Consider the following 12472-nt stretch of genomic DNA (forward strand, 5'->3'; position numbering starts at 1 on the left):
GACTCACATCATATTGTCCGAAGACCTACTCTCCATCTCCCTCGGCCATGCATGAATCAGTGTCCCTACTCCAGGTAAGAATTCTTCTCAACAAGATGCAGGTCTCTTCATCTACTACGTTGTATGAGGCTCGAACAGCCTTCATCTAATGACAACGGCTTTTCTGCAGATCTTTTCTACACTTGGCTTTTTCTTACTGAGAAGGTTTTTGAAACATGCTTTCATATTTATTCATCTCATGCTTCGGCTAACCTGTATCATCTCAGAAAATTCCAGAATACAAACATTCTGTCAGAGCCTATGTGGTTGGTTATACCACTCGAAGAAGCAGTGTGGATCAGAATAATAAAAATCAGATTCCAAGTTTCTATGGTATAAAATAGGACAGTGCCCTAGGTTTCATTTCCGTTAAGCTTAAATCTATGTAATGATGCTACATGTCAATGTCATGGTTTTTAATAATTTAATCCAGTAGTTATCATGAGAAACAATCAATTTGTTGGATAAGTGTTATTAGAAAAAGCACTCAATGGGAAAAGCAGAATTATTGTTAGTACAGAGGCTTTAGCATTCAGATGGAAAATGCAAATAATTCCAATGAACAGGTCACCTTTATTTGTTTGTTTGTTTGTTTGTTCTGTAGAAGTAGAGAGTTCAATTCCAACAGACTATTATTTTGGTTGAAAACAGATACCATATAGTAAAAAATACAGTTTTTAGGAATTCAAATTTTTAATGGCCAAAGTGAGTGTATTAGTTTGCTACAGCTGCTGTAACAAAGCACCACAGATTCGGTGGCTTCAATTATAGAAATTTGTTTCCTCACAGTTCTGGAGGTTGGAAGCCTGAACTCCAGGTGTCAGCAGGGCAGGTGCCTCCTGAGGCCTCCCTCCTTGGCTTGTAGACAGCGTCTTCTCCCTGTGTCTTTACATAATCTTCCCCCTGTGTGCCTGTGTCCTCACATCTGCTTCTAATAGGGTCACCAGTCAGATTGGATTAGAGCTTTAATGACCTCATTTTAACATAACTACCTTTTTAAGACTGTATCTCCAAATACAGTCACATTCTGAAGTACTGGGGTTAGGACTTCAACATAAGAATTTCGGGGAGGACAGAATTTAGTCTATAAGAGTGAGCAATTAAAATACTTGTCTTGGGCTGGGCACAGCAGCTTACACCTACAATCCCAACACTTTAGGAGGCCGAGGTGGGGGGATCACTTGAGGTCAGGAGTTCGAGACCAGCCTGACCAATGTGGCGAAACCCCATCTCTACTAAAAATACAAAAATTAGCCAGGCATGGTGGTGCATGCCTGTAATCCTAGCTACTTGGGAAGCTGAGGCATGAGAATACCTTGGATCCGGGAGGCAGAGGTTGCAGTGAGCTGAGATCATGACCCTGCACTCCAGTGTGGGCAATAGAGAGAGACTCTGTTTCAAAAAAAAAAAAAAGTCCTGGCTCAGTGCAGTGGCTCACACCTGTAATCCCAGCACTTTGGGAGGCTGAAGCAGATGGATCACTTGAGGTCAGGAGCTCGAGACCAGCCTGGCCAACATAGTGAAACCCCCATCACTACTAAAAATACAAAAAATTAGCGGGGTATGGTGGCAGGTGCCTGTCATCCCAGCTACTCTGGAGGCTGAGGCAAGAGAATTGCTTGAACCCAGGAGGCGGAGGTTGCAGTGAGCCGAGATCACACCATTGCACTCCAGCCTGGGCAACAAGAGCAAGACTCCATCTCAAATATAAAAAATAAAAAAATAAAAAAAAACTTCTCCTGCAAATTCTAGGCAAAGTTATCTCTTGCATATTCTGAAGTACTGGACTCTGAAACACCAGAACAGATGCAAAACTCTTGAGCTGTTTGAGGAAAGCGTGGGCCACTCCTCACTGCTACTGGACATCTCTATCACCAGGCCTAATTCCCATGTTTAAAACAGAACTAGTTTCCTGCCACCCTCACCCTATCCTCCCGCAAATCCCAATCTTTCCATTTCAGCAGGTTTAGCACTTTCACCCAGTGTCTTTGCCAAAACCCTCAACATCATCTTTAATTTCTCTTCTCCTTTCACAACCCATATTCTACCCCTCAGCAAATCCCACCTAGCTATTTTCACAGCAGGGTCTGAACCCTATCCTGTCTCACTGTCTCCACCCTGAGAGCCCTGCCTGGATTCCTGCAATACTCCCACTGGTCTCCCAGCTCCACTCCTGAGCCCTTTCTATTTTCTTTGCAGGAGCCAGAGTGATCCTTTTAAGGTATAAGTCAGATCATGTCACATCTAAGAAGATAAAATCTGAGTTAAATTCTGTCCGGTTTATAAGGTCACATCATCTGGCCCTGGCTAAGTCATTGGCCTCTACTTCTGTCAGTCATCCTCACCCAAGATTCCATGCTGTGAATAGTTTCCAATCTTCTCCCACTGTAAAAACCTCCTTTGTTGTTCATTTTCTTAGCACCTAGCATTCTGACAAAACCATCATGGCGAGGTAAAGCTTGTGGGTTCGTGTATTACTTCAAAGTGACCTCTTTCATCATCACCACGGGCCTTTTACGTGCCACACTCAGTGAAGGAACCAAAGTGGCAAACGTTAGGGGTCAGAATGGTCCAGAGGAGGAGGTCATTTTTAAGTGGGAGTCTTTACCTATGCCCCAAAATGTATACTCCATGGCCTCACAAACTGCTGGTCCCCAGTGCTGACATCCTATTCATGAACAACATTAACTAGGCTTTCTGTTAGCGATTGTTAAAGTTTTTTTCCTCTTGTTTTCTAGATCAATGGGTTATTGCCAATCATTGTCATTTTTATGATGATGATGATGATACACTAACAGACATCTTGTCTTTCTCTTATCTTTCTCCTGTCTTTCTCACTTTCTATAAAAAAAATACAATTGTATCTATTTTTTACATTAGGATATTCCCATTAAGCTAATGTGAGATGGTTGACTTTTTAAAATATACGGGCAAAGCAACTGTAGCAGATGCTGTTGGTGCCCCACCCATACTCCTGGTTCTATCACTTCAGTGCTGGCCTGTCACTTGATGGCTGATGGGAGCTGCATCTCTTTGCTTAGGAGGCGCAAGGCCACTCCTCCTACTCACTGGAGGCAGAGGTGCCAGGGGAATCAACGGTTCCACCCCAGCAGTCTTTCCAATAAGGGATTGCAGTTGGTGTATAAATACCCCAGCTCCCTCTATCCTCAGGCAGGTGAAATTTGCAATGCGTCCTAGAACATTTCTCAGCGTTTCTTCACGGAAGCAAATCTCTAGCTTTAATTTTAGGGGTAGCAGGCTTTAAGATGTCCCCTAACTGGAGGCTTTCCCTTCCTTGTCTTACTCCTCCACTCCTCTGCTGAGTTGCCTGTACCAGCAGCACGCTAGTAAACCAGTTCTCAAAATACAGAGGAAAAAAACAAGTGGGATAGAAACAGCCCCTGCGGGAAGCAGCTGCTGGTCTCCATGGTGTCTATGCTCTCACCATGGCCTGTTTCAAGCTCTCAATGGGACATCCCTGAACCTGGGAAGGATAGCACTGTCAGCTCTCCCCAGTTAGGACAAACTGTCTCCAGCATGCTTCCTAAATAAAGTCCTTATTTCAGGGTGTGCCACAAAGGAAACACAAACTAAGACAGAAATGAAAGCTCAGAGAAACTAACACAATTTTCTTAGGTATAAACACCTGGTCAGTGGCTGAAGGAATGCCTATTGTTACCTGATAAATTATATGGTAAACTGTGATATTAGCATGTTAATTACTTAGGCATTTACTTATTTGTCAAATAGTCATGCATTAAATACAGATACTTTATACAGAAGAGTGAAAGGAATTATAATTTTATTATTTTAAAGACTGTGAAGTAGATAATGAAATCCTGTATTGCAACATTATATCACAATGTTCTATCAAACGGCTTGATTTCCTCCTATTCACTATTTGCTGCATCAGTTTCACTGGCCCTGTTCTTGTGTCTGCTTAATGTGAGATTAATTTTGCACAGTAAGATTAAGAGCCATAGCTATATATTGTATTCTTCAGTAGAACAGAAATCATCAGTCTCGGGCTTTTCCTTTAAAAGCATGTTGCTAAAATATATGTAGAACCTCGTAACTTTTGAGAACACTGCCTAGAAGATGCTTGTTTTTGAAAATATTTTCCACTGCCAAGAAATTCTAAGCAGCTCAACTCCTTTTGCTTTTCCTTTGCAACATGGGCTCCATTTTGCCAAGCTCGTGAAGCCTAATCTGCAGGAATGGCCCTCCAGTGTGCAAAATGAAAGAATTTCAATTAGCAGGAACATTCTGTCTTGAACTACAAAAATGGGTCAGTGTGCCAAGTATGATACGTGATATGAATTGGATGCTAAGAGAAACTTGGCTGATTGATTTATACATAATTTTTCTTTTTCTTTTTTTTTTTAGACAAGGTCTCATTCTGTCACCCAGGCTGGAGTGCAGTGGCATGAGCATAGCTCACCACAGCCTCAGACTCCTGAGTAGCTGGGACTACAGGTGTGCGCACCACACCCAGCTATTTTGTTTTTTTAAAGAGACAGAGGTCTTGCCATTTTGCCCAAGCTTGTTATTCCTACTTCTCATCATCTTTTCCTCTTCAGAATCTCTTCCTGCTCATCCGGTAGAAACAAACATGAGTTTCAGAGGTAAATCATTTCCTTTAACGCTATGAACCCCATGTGCAGATTTTAACTCTCTTTTACTATATTTGTGACTTTCTCAATACCCTCCTCTATTTAAATCCCTCTTCAAGTTATTCTTTATTTAGTAGATTGTAATGTCCTCAATTGGAGAAGCCCAGGTCTATAAAGAATTTCATGACTATTAATGCTGCAATCATATGATTTTGTGACACAGAAGTAGATATTGGGTCTAATTAGGCAAATTAACAGTGCATAAATTGTAAGCTAGGTCATTGGTGGGCTGTTTAGGTCTGGGAAGAGATAATACTCATTTAATTCATTCAAAGAACCATTTATTAAATGCCTACTTTTGTATCAGGAACTGGGCATGCTAAGAGTATTCTAATGGAATATGGAGGAGTTAACACCTTACTTGCTGTTTTGTTTTGTCCTTTTTAACTTGGTCAGTGTTTTACTTGTATTACTCTCCTAACATCTTCAGTACTCTGTCTTGAATTTATTGATTTGTGTATTTATCTTCCCCCCTTCATTAGATTTTTAAGCACTTTCAAGAAAGGGACTTGGTCTTATTTATAGACCATGCATCCAAGTGCCTCACAGAGAGATCCTTGAGAAACACTGTTAAACTGAACTGAACTGAGAGGTGAGCACCTATGTTTTTCATCTGCACTTGAGCTAGCATCAAAACATAGGACTGTTGACTTCATATTCCCAGATGCTTTTCCCTCTATTTATAACTTGTACAGAATTTGTGATACAAATGCTTTTTGTGTCTGAAGAGTTTATTACTAATGGGACAGATTGCATGTTTCATATGGCAACATGTATGAGTGCCTATTTGGATAAGAGCTTTTAAAGTGTTGACTTTTATTCTGACTCAGCAGACTGATTCTTTCACTGGCTCCTCTAAATGTGGTCCAAAGTTGTGGGTGGCAAAAATGCAGCCTGTGGACCACCTGTGTTCTCTCGGCTGTATTTGAAACAGGGAGAGTTCTTGAATTCCAGATGTAATCCAGGCTTCCAGCACAGCTTGCTGAGAAGAGCCATGCCTAGGAGACTCTGAGCCAGTGACGGAGCTGGTGCCAGCAAATGCATTGTCCACCCTTTCCCCTCACAGTCCTTAGCCTTCAACCCAATTCTCAAGTTTTGGTCTGCTTTTAATTGAGTACTCAGGAATTCAAAAGAAATCTTTGCACACACTTTTCTATTTCCCATTATTTTCTCCAACTTGATTCCATATGTCAGCTTTCTCCCTTGTGCCTTCCTCTCTTCATTCCAATCCTCTCCTCTTCCATGGGTAGAAAACCTTGACACCCTGGCTGGGCCATTTTGCTGAAGTCTTGCGTCAAAGACATATAACTCTGTGATGTAAATTAAAGTCAAGTGTACGAATGTGATTATATTATAAAATGAATATGACAAGCACAAGATTAAGACCAGCCAACCTTGTGGATGATAAATATGTGGATCTGTGTTGTCAGTTCCTCCCCCTGTCCCGTGGTATGTCAGCCGCTCTCGTCTTGGAGCTCCTTCCCATTGAGCCTGGGCATGACTATAGCATCCTCTTCAGCGCTGAGTTTCAAGTGTCAATGACCTTCTATCAGAGTTGGCCGCAATTTGGAAGCTTTCTTTAAAATCGTCTTTTGCATTCCTTCTCCTTTTGGGAGACAAGAACTATTTTCTAAAGGAGAAGTTTCTTCAAGTGTGGTTTCTCTGCCAGCAGCATAAGCATTACCTGGGAACTTGTTAGAAATGTAAATTCTCGAACCAGGCGCGGTGGCTCACGCCTGTAATCCCAGCATTTTGGGAGGCCGAGGTGGGTGGATCACGAGGTAAAGAGATCAGGACCATCCTGGCTAACATGGTGAAATCCCGCCTCTACTAAAAATACAAAAATCAGCTGGGCTTGGTGGTGGCGGCGCCTGTAGTCCCAGCTACTCAGGAGGCTGAGGCAGGAGAATCGTTTGAACCCGGGAGGTGGAGGTTGCACTGAGCCAAGATTGTGCCACTGCACTCCAGCCTGGCAGCACAGCAAGACTCTGAAAAAAAGAAAAGAAAAAAAAAAGAAATGTAAATTCTCTGGCTCCAGCCCAGACCTACAGAGTCAGAAACTCTGGGAATAGGACCCAGCAATCTCTCTCTCTCTCTCTCTCTCTCTCTCTCTCTCTCTCTCTCTCTGTCTGTCTTTCTCTCTCTCTCTGTGTTCATTGTGGCAAAATATACATAATATAAAATTTACCCTTTGAACCACTTGTAAGTATACAATTTAGTAGTTTGACATATATGCATGATATTGTGCAACCATCACTGCTACTCATTTCCAGAGCGTTTTTTATCATCCCAAACAGAAACTCTATACCCATTAAGCAATAGCTTCCCACTCCCCCAACCCCATCCCTAGTCCCTGGCAACCTCTATTCTACCTTTTGTCTTTGTGAATTTTTGTCTGTTCTAGGTACCTCAGATAAGTGGAATCATAAAATATTTGTCTTTTTGTATCTGTTTTTTTTTTCACTTAGTATAATTTTTTTCAGTCTCATCTAGACTGAAGTATGTACTAAATTTCACTCTTTTTTGAGGCTGGATAATATTCCATTGTATGTATATACCATATTTTGTTTAGCTGTTGATCTGTTGATGGCCATTGGTGTTGTTTCAACGTTTTGACTATCATGAATTATGCTGTTACAAACATTGCACAAATATCTCCTTGAGTCCCTGCTTTCAATTCTTTTCAGTATAAACTGAGAATGAGGATTGATGGATCACAGGATAATTCTCTGTTAGCTGTTTGAGGAGCTGTCAATCTGCTTTCCACAGCAGCAGCACCATTTCACATTCCTGCCAGCATGACATAAGTGTTCCAATGTGTCCACATCCTTGCCAACATTTGCTGTTTTCTACATTTTTGATAGCAGCCATCCTAATGGATGTGAAGTTACAGCCTATTATGGCTTTGATTTGCACTTTACTAATGATATTGAGCTTCTTTTCATATGTTTCTTGGTCATTTGTATATATTCTCTGAAGAAATATCTGTTAAAGTTGTCTTTTTTTTTTTTTTTTTTTTTTTTTTGAGATGGAGTCTCACTCTGGCTCTGTCACCCAGGCTGGAGTACAATGGTGCAATCTTGGCTCACTGCAACCTCCACCTCCCGGGTTCAAGCAATTCTTCTGCCTCAGCCTCCAGAGTAGCTGAGACTACAGGCACAAGCCACCATACCTGGCTAATTTTGTATTTTTAGTAGAGCTGTGGTTTCACTATATTGGCCAGGCTGGTCTCAAACTCCTGAGCTCAAGTGATCCACTCGCCTCCGCTTCCCAAAGCACTGGGATTACAGGGGTGAGCCACCGTACCCAGCCAAGTTATCCCATTTTTGAATTGGATTGTTTGTCTTTTTCTGTTGAGTTGTAGGAGTTCTTCATATGTTTTGGAATTAATCTCTTATCAGATAGATGATCTGCAATTTTTTCCCATTTTGTGAGTTATTTTTTTCACTGTCTTTATAGTGACTTTTTTTTTTTTGAGACAGTCTCGCTCTATCACCCAGGCTGGAGTGCAATGGCCCAATCTCAGCTTACCGCAACCTCCGCCTCCTGGGTTTAAGTGATTCTCCTGCCTCAGCCTCCTAAGTAGCTGGGATTACAGGTGCCTGCCACCATGCCTGGCTAATTTTTTGTATTTTTAGTAGAGACAGGGTTCTGCCATGTTGGCCAGGCTGGTCTCAAACTCCTGACCTCAGGTGATCTTCCTGCCTCAGCCTCCCAAAGTGCTCGTATTACAGGTATGAGCCACCACACCCAGCCTATAGTGACTTTTGATAGGCAAAATTTTTAATTTTGATGAAGTTCAACTTCTCTATGTTTTCTTTTGTTGCCTGTGCTTCTGGTGTCATATCCAAGGAATTATTGTCAAGTCTGATGTCATGAAGATTTCCCCCATGTCTTCCTCTAAGAGTTTTACAGTTTATGCTCTTACATTTAGGTTCTTGATTCATTTTGAGTTAATTTTTATATACGATATGAGGTTAAAAGTCCAACTTCATTCTTTTGCATATGGATATCTAGTTTTCTCACCACCATTTGTTGAAAAGACTGACCTTTCTCCATTGAATGATTTTGGCACCCTTGTCTCAGTCTGTGTTTTAACTAGCATCCAGGTAATTCTGATGCTGTTTTGTGTGTGTTTTATCCTTTATCTTATGCTTAGCCAGTCTAAGATTGAGAGGGTCATAATCAAATGGCTTTCCCAATGCACAGAAGGCATTTTATCTTGCAATTATGATGACTCTCACCTCAATATTCTAATGGGAATCCTAGACTCTGACATGACTTTTTGATATGACTCATATCAGAAAGGAAAATAACCAACTTAATCCATTCTTGGTATAACCAGTAAGTGATCCCCTGAGTTTCTCTCATGGCCCTGTGATAATTAACCACCAAAGAACACCGATGATATTCAGCTCATTGGACTCAAGAAATAAAGTTTTCTAACTGATACTCTTAAAAAGCTTTATATATAGTCTTTGAACTTTTTTTTTTTTTTTTTTTTTTTTTTACCAAACTTGAGTTTAAACTTATTTATGGTAAGCAAGGTTCACCTCAAGTTTAGTGCCGTGAGTTAACAAAAATAAAATTGAAAAGCTCAGCTCAATTTTGTATTAAAACCTGATTTGAACCATGCTAAATTGGTACTTAGCTTTCATGTATTAATTTTAAACAGAGTCTAACACACCATAAACAGATCTACTTGTATAGTTAAAAGCTGGTGTGTGTATAGCCAAGCTCAATTAGCTACATCTAAGCATGGCATCTACATGCATGCCCGAGCTTTGTAGCAATACCCAGAGATTGATCTTCCACATAGTCCTGGGAGAGAAACAGTTACATTAAAGCTGCCAAACATTCCAAAATTCAGTGACACAGACTGATTTCTACTTATTATTTAGATACTCAGGTTTACTTAACTGGCAAACTGGACTTTATTAGTCAGCTATATCTTTCAATGGTCAGTCGTCATCCAACCTTGAAATAAATGTTAGTTGATTAAAGCAGTAATGGTTCAAACATTTAAACCACATGCTGTGGATCTGAAAAATCAAGTCAATATGTGTAAAGGGAAGAATTATTAGAGGATTTATGAAATCTGGCCTGAACAAATTAATTCATCAGTTTAGCCAAAGGTCTGTCAATGAATTCAAGAACCTTTTCAAAAAGGGAAAGATCTGTTGTAATTTAAGTTTCTGTTTATAAGTGAATGTGGTAGATTGTTCTTTCTGAAAAAGGATACAGTTTACACAAACAGATTTGGAAGTTAATTTGAAATTGCTCAATGGAATTGAATCAGAGGGCAATCCTTCAGGGATTTGAACAATTACTGTCCTCTCCACCCCTTCTTGGTGATGGAAGGGAATTTGAACCTCACCAGGACTGCAAAATGTTCCAACAAACCATGATGCCAGCTGTCCAGGAACAGATTACTGTCTAGATAATAATGCGGAGTCTCTACCTACCTGTGTTGGATTTGTTAAAATCATATACTTAACAGAAGATTTAAAGGTACTTCCAAGCATGTACATATACATATACCATACACATACATCTATTTCTGCCTTATACATTTACTTAGAATCTAACTTTTAAGTTAGAAGAAACTCCACTAGAGCCGGGCGCGGTGGCTCACGCCTGTAATCCCAGCACTTTGGGAGGCCGAGGCGGGTGGATCACCTGAGATCAGGAGTTCGAGACCAGCCTGATCAACATGGAGAAACCTCGTCACTACTAAAAATACAAAATTAGCCGGGCGTGGTGGCACATGCCTGTTATCCCAGCTACTCGGGAGGCTGAGACAGGAGAATTGCTTGAACCTGGGAGGCTGAGGTTGCGGTGAGCCGAGATTGTGCCGTTGCACTCCAGCCTGGGAAACAGAGCAAGACTTCGTCTCAAAAAAAAAACAACAAAAAACTCCACTATATTTTGAGCCAGTGAGGCGGGTAATGCACACATTTAACAGACAAGAAAACTGAACCTCAGAATCATCGCCTGAATGTGTTCAAGACTGCACAGCTAGCAAGTGGCAGGACTTAAAATTGAACTAGTGTCATTTGACACAGACATTGCTTTTCCCGTTGCAACACACACCTAGCTATTCCCGGCTGTATTTTCCTAATAACGGGGGCTCATCGCTTTGCTCCTCAATCTGTGATGGTGGATCAGCATCATCAGCGTTTCCTCAGAGCTTGTTAAATGCAGAATCTCAGGCCCTACCCCAGACCTAATGAATTAAAATACACGTTTTGACAAGATCCCCAGGTTGGTGTTATTGTTTGAGAACCTCTGTTTTAGAGCTCACTTTGGGAAACCTGTGCTAGAAGGTATTGAAATGCTGAAAAAGACCAGCTGAAACGCTTAAGATTCGATTTCAACATTCAAAAACTAATTTTCTATAGTTCAAAGATGCATAATGATTGATTTTTGTAGGTTTTGTTCCAGCTTTATTAAAGATAGAAGATCCACTAATTATTATGCATTTGAAACTAAATTTTTAATTTTTTTGTTTGTTTTTGAGACGGAGTCTTGCTTTGTCGCCAGGCTGGAGTGCAGTGGCGCGATCTCGGCTCACTGCAACCTCTGCCTCCCTGGTTCAAAGGATTCTCCTGCTTCAGTCTCCCGAGTAGCTGGGACTACAGGTGCACACCACCACACCAGCTAATTTTTGTATTTTTAGTAGAGACGGGGTTTCACCACGTTGGCCAGGCTGGTCTCGATCTCCTGACATCGTGATCCATGCACCCTGGCCTCCCAAAGTGCTGGGATTACAGGCGTGAGCCACCACACCCGGCCAAAAATATGTATTTTTATCAGCACAAAGATGTCAGAGGCGTTTGAACAAGAGCAAGTCCATCTTGAATAGGAGCTGTGTAAAACGAGGCTGAGACCTGCTGGGCTGCATTCCAAGGAGGTTAAAGCATTCTAAGTCACAGGGTAAGATTAGGAGGTCAGCACAAGACACAGGTCATAAAGACCTTGCTGATAAAACAGGTTGCAATAAAGAAGCTGGATGCAGCTGCAGCAGCCCTCCTAGGGGCAGGAACCGGGCACCTCTGCAGCCTGCATCCTCGGGGGACCTGGGAAGGCCCACACTCCCCCCACCACATGCCCCTCCACCCCCACTCCCCACCCTCATCCCTGCAGTCTTGGGGGTGCCTGCTACCGGTGCCTGGCCTCTCTCCTCTTCCGGTGCCTGCTCTGATCTCAGAGGGGGATTGAGGCCAAGGCCCAGGACCATGAATGGCAGCGGGAAGCGGACAGATTCCTGGGCGGAAGTGGGTGGTCCCCAGTAAGTCCCCTCCTTCAGGCCAGGGAGGGCCTGTATGCTGGGAGCCTGGCTGCCAGTCCCAAGGACCAGAGCGGGGACTCAGGGTGCCTCTTCCAGGCTGCCTGTGGCCACCCACCAACTAATTAGCATGCACTTCCTCCCCTCTGAAGGCCATAAAAGCCCCCAGCTCAGCCAGAGCAGAACAGAGGATGGAGAGGCCCCCAGGTGACTAGTTGCAGAGAGGAACTACCTTCTCTGCTGACAAGACAACCTGCTGGCAGAGAGGAGCTATCCTCCCTGCTGAGAGCTTTGGAGACCTGCAGCGACGTCCAAACCACTTGTCTGTGCAGAGGAGCCGCCCTCTCCAGGGCTTTCTCTCTGCTGAGAGCTGAACACTCCACTAGATGACCTGCATACAGCGAGGAGCTACCCACTGTGGGTTTCCTCTGAGCTGTTGCAACACCCAGTAAATCTCTTCATATTGTTCATC

This window comes from Chlorocebus sabaeus, chromosome 12 (genome assembly GCF_047675955.1).
Source record: "Chlorocebus sabaeus isolate Y175 chromosome 12, mChlSab1.0.hap1, whole genome shotgun sequence".
Classification (NCBI taxonomy): Eukaryota; Metazoa; Chordata; class Mammalia; order Primates; family Cercopithecidae; genus Chlorocebus; species Chlorocebus sabaeus.